Genomic DNA, 19,599 nt, shown 5'->3' with positions numbered 1-19,599 from the left:
TGTGCCCTGCCCCAGACACATCAGCAGCAATGCTTTTAAACAGTTGAGGTCAGAAAAAGGTGGCTACATTCATTACTACTAATGGCCATTCACTCATTACAAGGAATTTGTGAAGGGTTCTTAGATCACTTTCAATTAAAAGGTTTAATGTTCATTGGTTGGGAACTGAATATTTGACAGAAGCTGCTGGGAAGTAAATATTTCTCCAAGAAACAGGATGTTACCCTTTGAAAGAAAGCCCTACCCTGAATCAGATTTTTTTTTGGTGGAATAAAAACAATTTAGTATTAGATTGCAAGAATTTTTACAAGAAATTGATTGTCTTCTATAGGAGTTTAAGATAAGAAGTAGAATAAGAGAGAGTTTCCTTAAGATCTTAAAATTTACTAAAAGTCTCTGTCATGGCAGGATTAATCATCATTCTGCCAATTAAGAGACAGACTTTCCCAAAGGCAGTGTCTTAATTTCACCTTAATCTTCTAATTATATTGTGAGTATGTGTGTCTCTGTGCAAATTTTGACTATGATACTAAAATTTCAAGCACTCTTTTCCTTGAAAGAATGATTTAATGCTTTGGGGTCTTGATATCTAATTTCTGAGGACTTTCACATCTCTGCATTGTCTAGACTGAGAAGTCAGGCAGAAAACTGCATCCTACCATACACATACCGGAGATCCTGAAACTAAATAAAATACAATTGATCACCTGGCTGGAGGGAAGAACTATGGTACACTATGGAGAAATGGTTCCACTCTGGCCTTCACAGATGCTTTAAATAATGTAGCGTGAGGAAGATAGTGAGTGCTACTAATGCAGGGTTATGGGTGTTATTCTAGAAAAATCCAAACAGGAAATAAATATAAAGGTTAAAAATGGGAATGACTTGCTTATATTTTATTGTCTTATATAATGTATATTTGATAGAACTTAAAATAGTTTTAGGTCCACACTAGACACTTAGCATGATGAAGAGTGTTCACCCTATTTTGGCATTACCTCCTTAAACCTGAAATAGCTTTAAATGATACATTCTTTTGAGGACAGGATCTGATGGCAAAATAAAAGAATAAAAGAAAGATTTCTGATACTGGAGGGAATTCAGAGAGGAGCAACAATAATGATGAGGTGGATGGAGAAATTGATTTACGAAGAAAGAGTAAAAGAGCAAAATATGTATGCTGTAGATTATTTAAGTGATGCATAAAAAGGAACATAACTGTCTCTACATGTTTGATATGTTTAAACACAAGGGAGAGAGAGAAAAAATGAATATTTGGGTGAATTTCAGTAAAGAAAAGGTTCTGACAAGAACTTAGGGCATTGTCTAAAGAAGGCACTAACCTTGTGGGAAGATGGTGTAAGAGGGTGAACCCAACAGGAGTCCTTAGAAATTACAATAACATTCTACAGGATTTAATAGAGAATGGTATTGACTGCATAATATTTTGAACTATCCTGCAGAATTCTATAGCATGAATATGATACTCTATTAAATTCTACAGGAAGGTTAAGAAATCTATTGAAAGGTTATAATTTTCTACTAAATTCTTACAGTACTTTCCCACAAGGCTACAAAATAGACAGTACAACAAATCCTGCGCTAACAGGCAAAGTTATGGATTAAAATGGTCTTCCCCATCTCTCAATTCTGTGTTTTATGGGCATCATATTAAGCATCAATCACAAAGAAACCAGAATTTACTTTCAAAATGGCATGTTTCTTGACAGTGGGTTCTGGAATAATTAATCAGTAGGAAATTCTACAACTTAAAAATTAATCATATGAATATATATGTCTGTGCCATACGATGGGATACAGAAAATATTGGTGTGGTTATAAGCAGGAATTTTCCAGTCCAAATGTTTTGTGCTATAACATTACCAATGAGTTGTGATGAGGAGAATGATATTCCTGGGGAAAGAGATTCAACACAGAGGCAGAGTGGATAAGGCTCTAAATTGGGAGTGAGGAAACCACTGAGGAGGGAAGAGTTTAGGGAAAGGAGCAGTGATTTCAGTCTATTGAGGAATCTTTTCTTCAGTCATTTATATAATTTGTCAGAAGAGGACAAACGTCAATTATGCTGAAATCTAACAGGTTCACTGATTATGATCTGAAATCTGTCACTCACTTTGATTCTTTTGCTATCAAAATGTTCTTGTATGAGAAATAAATAAATAAACTTACATTCCAATGGTAAATGTCAAAAAATCTGTCTTACAATAAAAAAAAAACGAAAAACAGACAAGGAATTCAAAGTTAGGGAAGTTAATCCTTCCTTAATTTGTTCTGTTAAACCAAATGTGCATTTTAAAACAAAAGCCTAGCACAATTATAGTCAGAAATGTGTCTATGTAAAAAATCCTACCTTTTTTCAGTAGAGCTGATCTTTTGTGAATATTTTGTATCATATCCACATAGTTTCATTACAATAGACTTAGTAACTAAGGCCAACATCTGCTCCTGGTGATCCTTTGGAGTAAGTTACATTGGAAATGCTATTAATTCCACTGACTTCAGTAGCGTTTTTCCAGATTTACACCAGTGATTCTGAGAGCAGAATTTGGTCAGAGCAGAATACTGTCAAAGATTAGAAATGGGCTTTAACTATAAAGTTCCTGGGAAGCTGGATTTGGGAATTTTATTCACTCCTAACTTTAATGAAGATGTAAAAGCCAAAAATAACTTTGCACGCATTCCTGATTTCAGGCTGACTTTGTTGTCCTGATAATTAGAACACACATTTTTTTAATGTGTAAAGTGTGAAAATATTGATAACAAAATCCTGGGGAGTAAATAAACCTGGGACACTGGGATGCTCTTTTAGAAGTAATCTTTCAGTGTATAACCACACTTTAAGAAATTCTTTTTTTTTAATTTCCATTAGACACATAGAACTATTTTAATATAAATTTTGTTTGCTCCATTTCTTTCAAATATTTATTTAAGGAAAAGAAGATAAAAAAAAAGGTGCTAGACTACAATGGTTCCCCTTCTGTCATGTTAATATTCACTTAAACAATCATGAATTATGTGTACTACATATTTTATAGCGCATTGTGACTTATCATGCTAACATATGATGATTTAAATATTTTGAATCATTATCCATGTACAATATACCACGTTTGTTTCTTTTGAGTCACCACATATTTCTGTGATAGATTGTATGTAGAGCATACATCATCAAACTCTCACAGGAGCAGTTGCCATGTATCCCCATCATCACATTTTAAAAATAATGATCTCGGACTGGTCATGTAAACTCTTACACTCAAGAGTAGTTCCACTGACTACTCTATTGAATTAGGGCTTTGTAAAATTTGGCCCTTATCCACAAATGTTTTTTGAAATATACAATGTGATTACTCAATTTCTTAGGCTAATTGCATGAATTATACTCATATACTGAGAGCTATATAGGCATAAAAAAGATGTTAAGTAACACATTTCCTCTTGTTTTTTCTTTTCTTTTTTCATTTGTAAGATTTGAAAATAGATATTGTATAAAAATTGTAAAAATATTCCTTCCTGAGGTTGAGACCTTCTTTGTGCATGTTCATCCTGTTGCATTTTAATTTACAGCACTGTTAAAGCTTGGGGATTGTAATAAAAAAGCAGAAGCAATTTTCACTTTAGTGGCACACCTGGCTATAATTCAATAGGAAGCTATCAATCTCTTTGCAAACTAGTGATATTACTAGCTAACTTGTCCTGGGTAGCATGGATGGGCTTTACGATATACATTAGCATCATACGGTCTTGTAAGATATAATGGAAATATGTTTGTCACCTAGCACCAGATATGATAAAGATCATGTCAAGAGCAAAGATATGAAATATAGTGGCACTCCTCCAAAAATAAAATACCAAACTCATAGAATCAAGCACACATTACATTTCATTCTAGAATTAAACCTAACAACAGTTTCTGGGCATGTCTCAGCTTGTTGTTAATGAAATTTAAAACCATGTGAACAATGGCAGGTTTATCTCTGCTTCTGCAACCCTGGAAGCAGGGTGAGTAGGTTTAGTCTAAACTAAAGCATATTATTCTGACCCATAGAAATTTGACAGTCTTAAAAATGTTAGTAATCTTAAAAAAGGGAATGCAAAAGAAATCCACACTAGCGTAATTTTGTCACTTAACAGATAAAGACCAATAATAAAATGGGGACTACTAGGTTAAGAAGAACTACGTTTTATTGACATGCATTTGAACAATGGCTTTTAACTTCAACGTGGAATACAATGCTCTATGTAAAACATTGCCAGGAACCACTATGTTATTTTAACTGAAGTTGGTAGGGAAAGTACGCGTCTATAAAAACAAACTGTTTCAGAAATGATAGTTTTCTTTTGGCCCAATTAGGTGACTAGAATGTGGTTATGTTGTGGTGGTTTTCAGGGCCCTAACTATACATTATCCCCCCTCCTTTGACACACACACACATCATAACACATGTGGTATTTTCAAGTGTAGTTCCATTCAGCACAAAAAGAGAACTATTAAAATGTGGTGGGATTTCATGAAGCACAGGCAGACAGCTTAGACAGCATTGATTTAACACTTGCACCGTGAAATTAAAATTTACATTCACTCGGTGCAATTCTTCAGACCAACAGCAGACAGTTGTATTTTGTTTTCAAATGACAGCAGAGAGATTTAATTACTGTATGTAAATAGAAAAGTGTTCCACTGCCTGATGACAAGGGCCATAATGTTGGCACAAGATGGGAGATGATTTTTGAGACTGTTCCCAATTCCTGCTGAAAACCGCCTGGAATATCCTGCTTTCCCAAGGACATGAGCACCAGTAAAGAGTCCAATATAGATTAAAGGCGATCCATGTGAATTTCACCCACCCATTAGTTGTTTCTCTATAGATACAAGATGGGTGACGTAATATCTTTTATTGGACTAAGCTTTTGAGCATCACAGAGCTCTTCCTCAGGTCTGGAAAAGGTAAACAGAGTGTCACAGCTAAATACTCTGCAAACAAAAATAGATGCTGGAAGGCATTTGAAGTAAGCTGCCAAAATCTTCTTAATTGTATCTTTCTGTAAAAATGTATCTGAAATGAACTCCTGATGATTCATGTCCTCAACTTCTTACCTCAAGAAGAGTTTCTGCTCTTTCACATTAGTGATTGTTTTAAGAATGTAAAAAGAGAAGTGAGACTTAATCCACCAAGCATAAACTAAACAGATGTGTTTGATTCATGTTACCCCTGAGCCACAGTTTGGATCCAGAATCAGACTTTTTCTGAAGTTTGGGGAATCTAAAATTTGGCGGTTTGATTTGAGGCCACCTCTAATCATAATTTTAGAGAAATGTAAATAATTATAATGGGCTAGATCATCACATCTCGTACTCAGTCAGGGAAAGGGGCAAAGTCCCCTTTATCCTCCTGTTGGGCCCTGCTTAGATGAAGAATCCAACTGTGGTGGGAAGAACAGGAGCTGCTCATCTGACACTTTCCCCTGTGAGCAAGTGGACAGGGAGTGGGAAAAGATGGTTGGGGAACAGCTAGAGCCTTGAAGTAAGCTGCTCTACAGAGATGGGTGTTATAACTTTACTCTTCTCTTTTGAAGTGGGGATTGGGGAGGAACTGTGATTCTTAGAGTTACGAGGTCTAGTCCTGGAGCAGATCGACCTTATTCTGCCTATTACTCAGAGCAGATTGCAGAGTTCCAATCTAGTCCAGTATATTATACACATTCCCTTTTTTACATTTTAATTTATGTTTTTTTCTAAGTGTCATAGATGAATTCAGAAAACCAAAGGTTTCTCTCTAGATTTTTCTGTAGGAAAAACAATTGGGGAAAAGAACTATATTGCACTATCCCCCAGAGAGAGGCACTGCCACTGCCCAGAGAAAATACTTCTGCAGTTGTTGACTGGTGCATGGTGAATTTTAAAGAGTGGATCCAGATTTCATTGTAACTGAAATTAATATAGAAACCTTTGTGCTTTGTAACCCTTTGTAATCATCTAATGAGAAGCAACAGACTGAAAAGTATTTCCCTGACCTTAAGCACTAGACACACAACCACAGAGACTAAAAAATTCCTCCTAGAATGCACCTTATTATGTTTACACTTTAAATGGAAAATACAGATGTGGCAAAAGTACACATGTGGGATATTGTTTCCATACATTGAAGGAGACTAATTTTCACTGCTTTACAGCTAACTAGTTTAAAAACAACAACAACTTGATGGCTTAATATAAAATACTTGCATTTGCTTATGTTGCAGTCTCTGCTGCCGGACTTGATTTCCCCAGCCCTCACAACAACTTTGTATGATTCTTGTCTTGGTTATGGGGTTTAGCCTCTTTTCTTCTTTCAGCACTGTATCTATGTTCCATTTGCACAGTGTTTAGATTATAGCAGACACGAACTTCCTCTGACTCAGAGCCAGTCGTGAATCAGGCTGGGAGCTGGGACCACTGGGCTGTCAGAAGACCCTGACAAGTTCCAGCTTTAAAATAACAAGTGTTTGACAGCTCAGTTTAAAAAACCACAGATTGTGGGCTGTATTGTACAATGCAGCTACGTATGGCATAATAACTAGGGACTTAAATTATAGTGAGAGGAAAATAACTTTCCAATAAATAAATCTCTCTGGGACAGGAGGGCTGTTGTGTTCTACAATGCATGCATTTTCCTCCCAACAGCTTGTCCTCTCTCTTCTGTATTTTAGAAGTTAACAAAACTGAATGCCTGGTAATCTTAGTTCTGGAACATTTCCTGTTGAAAGAGACAGACTAATGTTAAGATAAATATGTCAATTTTTTTAGTATTCAAGGTATTTATTCTTTTTTCTTGCTATCAATATCTCTTTAGAAACTGTTTAATTGACAGTGCCTAATATTGTGTGGTTGAACTGTAACACAAGACAGTTATTTTTAAGGCTTTAAAACTGCTTGTAAAAAAAATGGCATTAGTTACGTGTTTTTGTGAGTTTTATTTTCCAAAATTAGTGGTCAAGCTTCACATGAATGTGGCTTCATGCATGGTTGGAAAGAAATGAAGGCAATAAAATCTGAATATTGGAAAGTTCATCTTTCTGCCAGTTTAAAATATGATAAAATGGGCAGAAGTCAGACTTGAAACAGGAATGTCTATTTATAATAGCAGCAGCAATTCTTGCTGCATTCCCATTACAATACCAAAATGGTGACACAGAAAAGAAGAGCCACAAGGAACTTCTCCAACAGTTTTTCCCCTTTACAATCATGTAGCTGGTGGTTTTCAGAGCAGACTAAATGACTGTAGGTGCACAATTACCATTAATTTGGACATTTAATTCCCTTTGATAGTTTCAAAATTCCACCTCTGATTTTGTATCCTCTCTTGATTTTTTTGCAAGCCCCTGATTTTGCAATGGCTCTTCTATACCATCTATGATCTCAAATCACTTATCATTTAATAATACAACATTAACATTTTTACACTCAATTTACACATGGGATACTTGACTAAAGGAGAGGCCATGGCCAAAATGTTCAAACTGGAGTGTCCATAGTGAGTCACCTCAATCCATAAAAATGCCTTGATTTTCTGAGGTGTTGACTGCCAGTAATTTGTGGTGAAGCCAGTAGAAGCCATAGGTCTTCAGCACCTTGAAGAGTGCACCATTTCCTCTGTGTGTTTAAATATGGCAGCTAACTTTGAAAATGTTGACCTGTATAACCTGGCCATTGTCAATGTCTATAGAATTCAATAAAAGTTATTGTTCCCTCTTTAGCATAGAGGGGTTATGTATAACTTATATGCCTTGCTCACAGTCCAAAGGAGATTCAGTAATCAAGTTAGCAACAGAAATAAGGAATTCTGACTTCCAACCCAATGATGTTATCACTATATATCATTACTTTTGTATAAATTTAATTCAAAGCCTACTGAAATCAAAGGGAGTCTATACATTAACACAAATGGTCATTGGATCAAGCCCAGTACTCTCCCTCTATTAAATCCACCCTCATATTGGATGAATTCAAAGACCTAAACAGACTCACAGATTTTAAGCTCAGAGAGACCATTCTGATCATCTAGTGGAACCTCATCCAGTAATCTCTGCATCAAGCCCATAACTTCTATACTATACTACTATAGCTATAGTATATCTTTAGAAAGACATTCAGTGCTTGACGACTTCAAGTCATTGACTATTGATTACACCCCTAGGTCTGTTGTTGCAACAGTTAGTTACCCTCATTGTTAAAAATGTGTGCCTTAATTATTTCTAGTCAGAATTTGTTTGGTTTCAGCTTCCAACCATTAGATCTTGTTATGCTTTTTCTGTTAGACAAAAAAACCCCATCAACTAGCAAAACCTCTTTCCCAACTAGGTACTTACAGGCCCTGAGCAAGTCACCTCTTAACAAAATAGGTTAAGCTTCTTAAGTATCTCACTATAAGGCATGTTTTCCAGTTCTCAGATCATTCCTGTAGCTCTTTTCTGAACCATTTCAAATTTTTCAGCATCCTGTTTGAAGTGTGGACACCACAACTGGACACACTATTCCAAGAAAGGCCTTGTTAATGCCAGATACAGAGACAATACTGCCTCCCTATTCCTACTTGATATTCTCCTGCTTATGCATTCAAGGATCATGCTCATCTTTTTACCTACAGCATTGTTCTGCAAGCTCATATTCAGTTAGCTATCTACCAGGATCCCAAAGTCCCTTTTAATCGTACTGCATTCCAGGATATTGTCTCTCATTTTATAATTGTGACCTACATTCTTTGTTCTTAGATGTTTGACATCACATTTGGCTGTATTAAAGTATATGTTGTTTAAATGAGCCAACCGTACTAAGTGATCTAGATTGGTCTTTCAACTGACCTGTCCACATCATTATTTACCGCACCACCAAGTTTTGTGTCCTCTACAAATTTTTTACCAATGATGATGTTATATCACCTTTCCAATAATTGATAAAGATAGTGAATAACATTGGGCCATAAGCAGATCCCTGTGGGATCACACCAGAAACATCTTTATATGATGATTCCCATTTATAATTAGTTTTTGATATCTATCAGTTAACCAATTTTTAAACCATTTAATATGGGCTGAATTGATTTTTACATAACTCAATTTTTCTTCAGTATGTCATCCAGGACTAAATAAAACACCTTATAGAAGTCTAACTATTATATATCAACATAGTTACCTTTATTAACTAAACTTGTGATCTCACAAAAAAAATGATATAAAATTTGTTTGGCAAGGCCTATACTCCATAAAACCATGTTCACTGGAATGAATTAAGTGATATTAATTGTCCAGAACCATACTGCATTTCTCTTATTTTACTAGTTCTTTACCGGGAATATATTTTATATAAGTTATATATATTTTATATAAGCTTTGTTTCTCTTTATGTGTTTGATTCTGATCCACTGAAGTCAACAGGAATTCTACACATATCTAGTGACTAGATTAGTAGATTGAGAATAAAGATTGCAGTATTCTATTGGTGAATCTGTCATTCATTCATTTTGTGACCTTGGAAAATCATATAGGTCAAAATTTTCAAACTAGTTCTGGAAGTTAGGTGCCTTTAATCCATATTTAGGCACCTATAGCTTGTTGAATTAATTGGGATTTATAAATACTCAAAACCTCTGAAAATGAGGTGAGTTTGATTAGAGGCCCTTTATACTATAGATTAATCAATATGCCTAATTGTAAATATAGAGGCTTCAAATTCTTAATCTCTGCATGCCTCAGTTTACTGGCATGTAGAGTAGGTATGATAATACTTTCCTGTCTCATTAAGCTTTTGTGTTTATAATAATGCTTTTGTGCTTTGAAACCTTAGGCCTGGATCATGCGTTAATGATCTGCCTTGGGTAAGGAGCAGTTCACTGTTGCACTGCTCGTGGAACAGCCTGGGAATCTGAGAGACCTCGTCTCCATTCGGTCTCTTCTTCTGCTCCAGGAATGGAGCATGTCTGGTACAATATATACCAGTGTGCCAGTACAACTACACCACCTAGCGCATTGGGAAGGGTGGACCATTCCCCATTCCATCCACCCCAGGGGAAATACCTGCTTTGCAGAACCTGTTTCAGTTCCAATCTGGCTAACGGTGATGTAGGTACCTTTGATTGGTCACAATTTCTCCTTTAGAACATGGAAATATATATATGAATACAGAGCATACTATTTCCTTAAAATTCAAAACTAGGTAGGTAAATCATTTCAATTATGTATTGCTAATTTTCCCCATTTGTGGAAAACTAGCACTGTATAAAGTACTGTTGCAAAACCCATTGAAGTCAATGGAAAGACTCCCAATGAGCTTTGAATTAGATCCAGGGGAAAAAATGTAGTTCAGTACTTTAAGAAGCACAGATCATCTTGGTACTTATCACTATAGATTTTCATTCTTCATCTTTTTGTGAATTTCAACAAATAGCAAAAACATCCAGTTATCAAAATATGAAAGAAAGAAAAATCTATTATCCCTTCAGTGAATCCATCCCATATAAGCTTACTGGAACTTTTTTGTTTCTTGAAGGCGCAATTCATGGCAGATAATATTGAATAATGGTTGTTTCAATATGTAGAACTAGTTGAACTAGTGTAAGTATGTTACACACAAAAATTTACTAAAGTTTGGGGTTCACTCTCTTCCTTTCCCCTCCTCTTTTTTAAATGACAGCATTAAAAGAAAAAGAAAAAGAGGAGAGAAACAGACGGGGACACACACAAAAAGAAAACAAAACTGATATTTTGGCTTGTTGTTCTTGCTGAAAAATCAGAACATGTTCAGAACCAGAAGCTCTAAAAATGCCATTTTTCATTAAAGAATGTTTAAAATATTTTTTAAACGATTCTATTCCATTACTTTACAGCACACACATAATTTGCTGGAAGTTTGTTGCAAATGTGCAAATTATCTCTATCCCTGACCTGCAGTAACTTGTGTATCCTTTATAATTAACTGTAGTCAATTTTTGTTTTACATGCTAGAGGTTTTGGAATGTAGCTGAAAAAAATCTTGCTACCCATTTGGAGAAAACAAATCTATAAATATGCATATTTACTTACTTTTAATACATGACAGTTTTATTAAAAAGAACAACATACCCAGCCTTAACATTGTTTCTAAAAGGTTATTAACCCTGACTGTAAAATATCAGTTGAGGAAAATGATGCATTGTGACTTGAATTTTTCAGAGGTGTCATTTGTTAATTGAAAGAAATATTCAAGTAGGTTGTATTATATTGGCTCAAATTTACATACTCTACTAAAAATGTACTTAATAATAGAATGCCTGGAAGTATGATACTAGACCCTAAAATATGATACATTCTATTGTGATAGATTGCTTTTAATAACTATAATTTATTGTAGTAGATTAAATAAAGCATTTGTGTTTACAGGTAGGGTCAGCTGCTGTGCAGTGCATGTGGCTCAGTGAGGCTTCGCATAAGGTGCAGCAAAAAAATAGTTAACCTAATTCTTGAACTTTGCCTGATTTCCTTGTAAATATTCACTTCTCATTTTCATCGTGTTGGTTACTACTTCAAACAATTAGCGGCTAACTTGAGCCAAACATTTTTTTTTCTACCATGCTTATGGGTCCCAGCAGATGGACTTCGGTAACAGGTTAGAAACAAACTGAAGTTGGATCATATTTAATAACGACAAGGGTTTAGTAATATTGAAATGCTCAGAGATATGATTAAGTCTTTAATTATTGGAATCTTACAGTGCCCATCTTTCCGCACAACACAGTATTTAATCGTAGGTGTGGAAAATGCCTGTGCTGAGAAATTTTCTTGGAAAAGGCCAATGAAACACACTTATGGTTGTATGCTTCCATAAGCTTCATCCAAGAGAGTGTAGTGATTGATCACAATGTAATATTCACCCAAACCACCGTTCAGCCCACCTGAGATCCAGTACTCAGTAATTAGTAGTATGCCTGTCATAAGGTATTGATATATTGAAATAAAACTGATAGCATGCATGCAAATATTGAAATAAAACTGGTAGCATGCAGTGGATCTGAAGAGTTGTTGTAAAACTGTAATACATCTTGCTCAAAAGTGCGGTGAAATATTTACATGGAATTGTATCATGCAGGTGTTAGAAGAAAACAATAATCATGGTTAAGAATGGCTTAAGCAGCAAATACTTGTGCATTGATTCTAATCACAATGTTGCAAGCATAATAAAGAACAGATTGAAATCAGTAGTCCCTAGGCACGATAGGAAGGTTTTGGGGAAAATCTTGCTGATTTGCACTAGCTAACTGTCCATTGGTGGATTCCTACTGAATTATATTACAGCTTAATTGTGGCTTGTACACAGCCAGTCTGGGTGATCCTGTATAGGTGCTGGTTTTCCACAACATAGCCTCTGCATTTAGTCTGCATCTTTTCATAACCAAAACCATCAGCGGCTGTGGCAGGATGCTTTGAGTATCAGGGCCACCTGGGGGGGGCAAGTGGGGGCAATTTGCCCCATGCCCCGGGCCCGCCAGGGTCCCCCAAGAAAATCTCTGAGGCTCCCCCCCACCTCTGCCTTTGCCTTCCCCCCCATCCACCGGCACCTCAATGCGCCACATCCAGGAGCGGCCCTGGACAGAACTAAGGCGGCGTGGTTCCAGCGGGGCCTGAGCTCCTCCTGCTCAGAACTGCGTGGTAAGGGGGCAGGGCTCCGAGCTCTGGGAGCTCAGGTCTCATGGAGCCAGGCTGCTGCAGCACTGTCCAGGGCTACTCCTGGACGTGGCACGCTGAGGCTCCGGGAGAGAGGCGAGGCAGGGAAGTGGGATGGTAAGGGGACCGGGGCTGGGGGCGGGGTTGGATAAGGAGAAGGGAGACCAAGGGAAAGGGAGGGAGCAGAGGTTCAGGGGTGGCAGTCAGGGGAAGAGGAATGGGGGGTTGGATTGTGGGCATTCCAGGGGTCTGTCAGGACTCGGCGGGGGGTGGGGTGGGGGTGGACAGGGGGCAGGACAGTCAAGGGACAGGGAGTGGAGGGGTTGGTGGTGGGTGGAGTCCCAGAGTGGTGGTTGGGGGAGTCTCAGAGGGGCGGTCAGGGGACAAGGAGCAGGTTGGGTCAGGGATCCTGAGGGGCGCAGTCGGGGGGCAGGAAGTTCCTAGGGGTCAGATAGGGGGCAGGGCCAGGCTGTTTGGGGAGGTACAGCCTTCCCTACGCTAAAGCTCGTTCAGCAGTTTGAGGCTTGCAGACAGTTATTTAACACAAAGAGCCAAGCTGTTATCTTTTACCTTAGGGCTACCATCCCTTTCACTTCTCAAATGCTAAATTATAGTCTACATTTAATTTCAGTGCCATAGGTGAGATGAGGGTAGCTTCATTTAAAATTAGCCACTTTAGATTAACAGTGATAGAGCCAAGAGAGTCATGGGGGAGGGATCACATGAGCAGAACAATATCCTACACCACCTATCTCCTTCCCAACCCTACCAAGAGAGATCCCCCCTCCCCTGCATTCCCCAAGGCTCCAGAGGTGTTAATTCAGTGGTTCTCAAACTTTTGTACTGGTGACCCCTTTCACATAGCAAACCTCTGAGTGCAACTCCCCCCAAATTAAAAAACACTTTTTAAATATATTTAACACTATTATAAATGCTGGAGGCAAAGCAGGGTTTGAGGTGGAGGCTGACAGTTCACAACCCCCAGTAATAACCTCGTGACCCCCTGAGGGATCCCGACCCCCAGTTTGAGAACCCCTGGGTTAATTTAATTTTAGCACCCTGTGTCCATTCACATGCATGTGCTATTTTGAGCATTTCAGTTTTCACAACATAGGCTCATCCCAGATTCTGGAACAAACTCAAATGCTCAGTTCGTGGAGTATGTACATAAGCTATACTAAAAACAAACCCACAGTAACTGTCTCCAGTTTGTAAGGAAATAGATAAATTCATGGAGGTTAAGTCCATTAATGGCTATTAGCCAGGCTAGGTAAGGAATGGTGTCCCTAGCCTCTGTTTGTCAGAGGGTGGAGATGGATGGCAGGAGAGAGATCACTTGATCATTACCTGTTAGGTTCACTCCCTCTGGGGCACTTGGCATTGGCCACTGTCGGTAGACAGGATACTGGGCTGGATGGACTTTTGGTCTGACCCAATATGGCCATTCTTATGTTTTTATGTTCTAAGCTAAATGAACCCAAAGTTATGGAGACAGATATGAGTCAAGGAAGCCAGCAGAGTATCAGAAACCTGGAAAAATCTCTGAGTGGATGGGCTCAGGCATTTGGTCACAAGTTGAGGTGGTTCAAAAGTTTTGGATTTTTTTAAGCAGAATTTTTTTTTATTGTTTCTTTAAACAATCAAACCCAGCAAGCAGCAAATATTTGGTCACAAACTTCTGAAACCCCAAACCATGTTCAGGTTTTGGCAGACTAATTTCAGCTTTTCAATTAAAAAAAAACACAACAAATTTTGAAGTAAAGCAGACATTGTCTGTGATTTTTTTCTGCTTTTTAAAAACCCCTAGTTTTTGATCCAAAAAAAGTTGACGGAAAACATTTGTCCAACCCTTTTAATGAGCTTTAGTGCCTTTTAGCACTAGCTGATGCTGAGAACCAGTGATACCTTGTAAAGGTGACTTGAAAATCAGTTTTCTCAAAACTGGGTTTGTGCTGAGATGCAGCAGGTTTTTAAATGTTTATTTTCCCCAGGTCCACTCAGGGCGGGGGGGATGGGGGGAAGGAGGCAAGTGGGGCAATTTGCCCTGGGCCCCACAGGGGCCCCCACAAGAATATAGTATTCTATAGTATTGCAACTTTTTTATGGAAGGGGCCCCCAAAATTGCTTTGCCCCAGGCCCCCTGAATCCTCTGGGCAGCACAGGGAGTATGCTTCCAAGAACATGCTTTGTTGGAATTCTTACTACTTTTTTGCCATTGTCAGTTTAAACCTTCAGATTTAGTGACTTACTTCCTTTTCTTCTCCAAATTGGCTCCCCCTCAGGGCCCAACCCTGCAACCCTTATTCACATTAAAGGGATTGCTGATGCAAGTAATGGCTATAGGATAGGATTGAGATGTTAGTTATCAAAAGGGATGTTTCCACTACATATCTTAAGCAGGCACGACTTACTACATTAGTAAAGGTGTCCTTCTGGGTGCGAACTTTAGGAATATAAGATTTGCCATATCAAATCAGCTCATTAGAGAAGGATAATCCAGTAGTTAGGACTCTATCCTAAGACTCAAGATATCTCAGTTCAATTCCGTGCTCTACTACAGACTTCCAGTATCTTGAGTAAGTCACCAAGCCTCTCTGCTTCAGTTCCCCACCTGGAAAACAAGGATAATATTGCCCTACCTCACAGTGGTATTGTGAAAATAAATGTGAGAGCCATCTGCAAACAAAATTTCCATCCTGTGTAGAATTCTGATATTTTGCCTTTTTTTTAAAGCCAAATTGGGATTAAAAGTCTACATGTGGACAATTTTCACAGAACAAAAAGTTACAAAAAAAATCTGACTGGGAAATGTTGACTCAACAATCTGTGATGTTTTTGATTTAAATGAAATGCCCATTCAAAACATCTTCCATTTTGAAATGTTAATGACCTTTAAATGACAGGGGGAGAGGGAGAGCTCAGTGGTTTGAGCATTGGCCTGCTAAACCCAGGACTGAGTTCTAATCCTTGAGGGGGCCACTTAGGGATCTCAGGCAAAAATCAGTACTTGGTCCTGCTAGTGAAGCCAGGGGGCTGGACTTGATGACCTTTCAAGGTCCCTTCCAGTTCTAGGAGATGGGTATATCTCCTATTACTATTTTAAATCAAAATGTCAATTCAAAATGTTTTGGTGCAAACTGACATTTTAATGTTTTACTTTGAAATATTCCTTCAGAAAATTGAAATTTCCCATAGATTTACATGAAACCACATTTTCTGATTTAAAAAAATGTCAAAAATTTTGACTAACTCTAAGAAATCAATTAAAAGAGCATGAGGGGCTTGGGTAATATGACAATGGTTGCCATATATGTACTAAGGATCATTGTCCTTCAAAACTGGTATCCTATCCCTTGCAGAGTCTAGTACCTGATGATTTGGTAAACCCCTGCTCTGCGTAATACATCTGGTCCAGGCTGTACATTGGGTTTACAATTCCTTCTTGACTCCTGCACCAAATTTTAATTAAAATAAATAAACTTACAAATGTAGATTTTTTTGTTACATAACTTCACTCAAAAACATAACAATGTAAAACTTTAGAGCTTACAAGTCTACTCAGTCCTACTTCTTGTTCAGCCAATCGCTAAGACTAACAATGCTTGCTTCTTATTTACAATGTCACCTGCAGGAGTTGTGTAGCCAGCCTTGCAAGGTATTTATTTACCAAATATGCTAAATGTTTGTATACCCCTTCATGCTTCAGTCACCATTCCGGAGGTAATGCTTCCATGCTGATGATGTTCGTTAAAAAAATAGTGTGTTATTTAAATTTGTGATTGAACTCCTCAGGGGGAGAATTGTATGTCCCCTGCTGTTTTACCTGCATTCTGCCATATATTTCATGTTTATAGGAGTCTTGGATGATGACCCAGCACTTGTTTTATTTACGAACACTGTCACGGCAGATTTGACAAAACGCAAAGAAGGTACAAATGTGAGATTTCTAAAAATAGCTACAGCACTTGACCCAAAGTTTAAGAATCTGAATTGTCTTCCAAAATCCGAGAGAGACGAGGTGTGGAAAATGCTTTCACCGCCACTAAGTTAGACTTTTCCAGTCTGCAACAATTGGATTAGAGACTCTTTCAGAGCAGGAGATGATGGTGCCCGCTTCTTGTGTACAATGTCATCTGAAAATGAGAACAGGCATTCAAATGGCATTGCTGTAACCAGTGTTGCATGATATTCACTTGCCAGATGCGCTAAGATTCATATGTCCCTTCATGCTTCAACCACAATTCCAGAGGACATGCGTCCATGCTGATGACAGTTTCTGCTCGATAACAATCCAAAGCAGAGCAGACTGATGCATGTTTATTTTCATCATCTGAGTCAGATGCCACCAGCAGAAGGTTGATTTTTGGGAGGATGGTTCAGGTTCTGTAGTTTCCGCATCCAAGTGTTGCTCTTTTAAGACTTCTGAAAGCATTATCTCCTGCAAATGTAACCAAATGTAACCAAACTTGTTTGTCTGAGAGACTGGCTGAAGTAGGACTGAATGGACTTGTAGGTTCTAAAGTTTTACATTGTTTTATTTCTGAATGCAGTTATTTTTTGTACATAATTTGACATTTGTAAGTTCAACTTTCATGATACAGAGATTACACTACAATATGTGTATTAGGTAAATTGAAATATCTTTTTTTTTACAGTGCAAATATTTGTATTAAAAAATAAATACATAGTGAGCACTGTACACTTTGTACTCTGTGTTGTAACTGAAATCAATATAGATGAAAATGTAGAAAACATCGAAAAATATTTAAATAAATCGTATTCTATTATTAACAGTATGATTAACCATGCAATTAATCACAATTAATGTTTTTAATCATGCAATTAATCATGATTAATTTTTTTAATTGCTTGACAGCCCTAATTTTTTACAATTGTCTAAAATTACTTGTGTTACAATGAGTTTACCAATGATGGCTCCTGAAGTTGTCTTTCTGGTGGCACGGTTTTATGTTGCACAGGGCCGCCTGGAGGATTCAGGGGGCCTGGGGCAAAGCAATTTCGGGGGCCCCTTCCATAAAAAAAGTTCCAATACTATAGAATACTATATTCTCGTTGGTGGCCCTGTGGGGCCCAGGGCAGCCCTGATGTTGCATAAGCATGCAAATGACCCACAGCAAGGAATGTAGGATTTGCATACTTATGGCTGTCACTCCAAGGGCAAAAGGAGAGAAATTTAACCATCCAAATGACCAACTTAAGCTCCAATTCTATCAGGTGCTGAACAGCTGGAAGTTCAACCTTAAAGGGCCCAGTCCACCGAAGGATGACTCTGGCTGAATCAAGCCATTAGGGTCTGATTTTTAAATGAGATGTCCCTCATTTTTAAACAAGATTTGCATCTCCAGGAAATTGTATCCACCATTTGGTGTCTGCCTTCAATTGCTAGTAAAATACCAGTTAATCAAAAATGAATTAGAAGAACCCAGAAGCACCAAAATAGCCTGCTTATTTTGGGAATAATAGCCCGAACTGCTGCTGGTTTTATTTAAAAAAATGGAGATTATTTTAAGTGCTTTTCCATAAGGTTGTTCGGATGAAAAAAACCCCATAAACTTTTAGGAAGAGAGGAAAGCAGGAGCTAAAATAAAACAAAAACATGAACAAATTATTAACTTTCCCCTCAATAAAAAGCTTTTAAAGAGGAGCGAGATGGGGTAAAGTTTCTGCAAAATTCATCAACATTGAGAATGTCCACAAAAGTCAGAGGATTGGTTCCCTAGGATGTTGAACTAGGCCTCCAATCTTTCCCATGGTAAAGCTTTTCCACTGCTTGCTGCATGATGTCAATACAAAACTTTCTCCAAACTTCCTGGAACAGTTACAGGCAAATCACCAGAGACACAAAAAATATTTGGGGCCTCTGCCAACAGCATTCCTCCATGAATACTGGTATCTCAATTTGCTCTTTATTTTTCTTAATTGGCATTATGCAATTTTAAAGATTTACAGCCAGGGAGACGAGGAAAAATATATTTAAGAAAAGAAAGGCCAAAGCTGAAAGTGACAGCAACCTTTCAGCACGCAATGGACGTAATTTCCTTCTGCACAATCATACCCGTTTTACAACAAAAGCTCCTCTTTGATCAGCTGTGAAGTTGCAAAAAATCATCAGCTGCCCAGATTATATCTTATCTGTGGCTTGTATAATGAATGTTTTAATCTGCTGGAGTAACAACATAAACCATAATGATATATATTTAAGACTGAGGGTATGTTTCCTTAAAAAAATGTCTTATTTTAGTATGAAAATCTCAGCTTCTTAAAACAAACAGCCAGAATTCTACATTATTATTACTCTGTATTTTGTTTGGGTTGTCAAAGCCTCAGTCTAACACCATTATAAAGAAGTACCTCAAAGTACTGTTGTTGTGAAACCCTCTGTAGATAATATATGTTATCATCAACATCTGATTCCAAAGGGGAAGATTATAAAGCTGCAGCCCGGTTCCTAATTCCTATTGAAAGTGGATGGGAAATAGGCACCCATTTGTACCTTTGAAAATCTGACCCAAGGAGTCTAGAAGTTGTATGACTCCACGGGACCCACCCAGGGAAGTAAATGGGAGAGCCTTTAGAGAAAATTTACCCTGGAAAAGGGAATAACTCCTTAACAAGTATCAGCAGCGTGGGCATGCCAAAGATACACAGAACTGGCCTCATGGGAAGAATTCCCTGTCTACCTTCCTGTATAAATATTATCAGTCATAAGAAGTGGTCTGTGCTGGTGAAGGGATAGACCTTTCTCTCAACTCCTTCTTGTGCAGAAAGAATTAATCATACAGTGCATATTCGGCACCCCCTACTCAGTTAATAGTTTTCTCGAGTCTTGTTCTGGAATATATTGTTTCCAACAGCTACAGCTAGGTCTGGGTCTGCTTCGCT

Source organism: Gopherus flavomarginatus, chromosome 2, assembly GCF_025201925.1.
Source record: "Gopherus flavomarginatus isolate rGopFla2 chromosome 2, rGopFla2.mat.asm, whole genome shotgun sequence".
NCBI classification, from domain to species: Eukaryota; Metazoa; Chordata; order Testudines; family Testudinidae; genus Gopherus; species Gopherus flavomarginatus.
The sequence above is the reverse complement of the archived record's forward strand: the minus strand, read 5'-3'. Positions refer to the sequence as shown.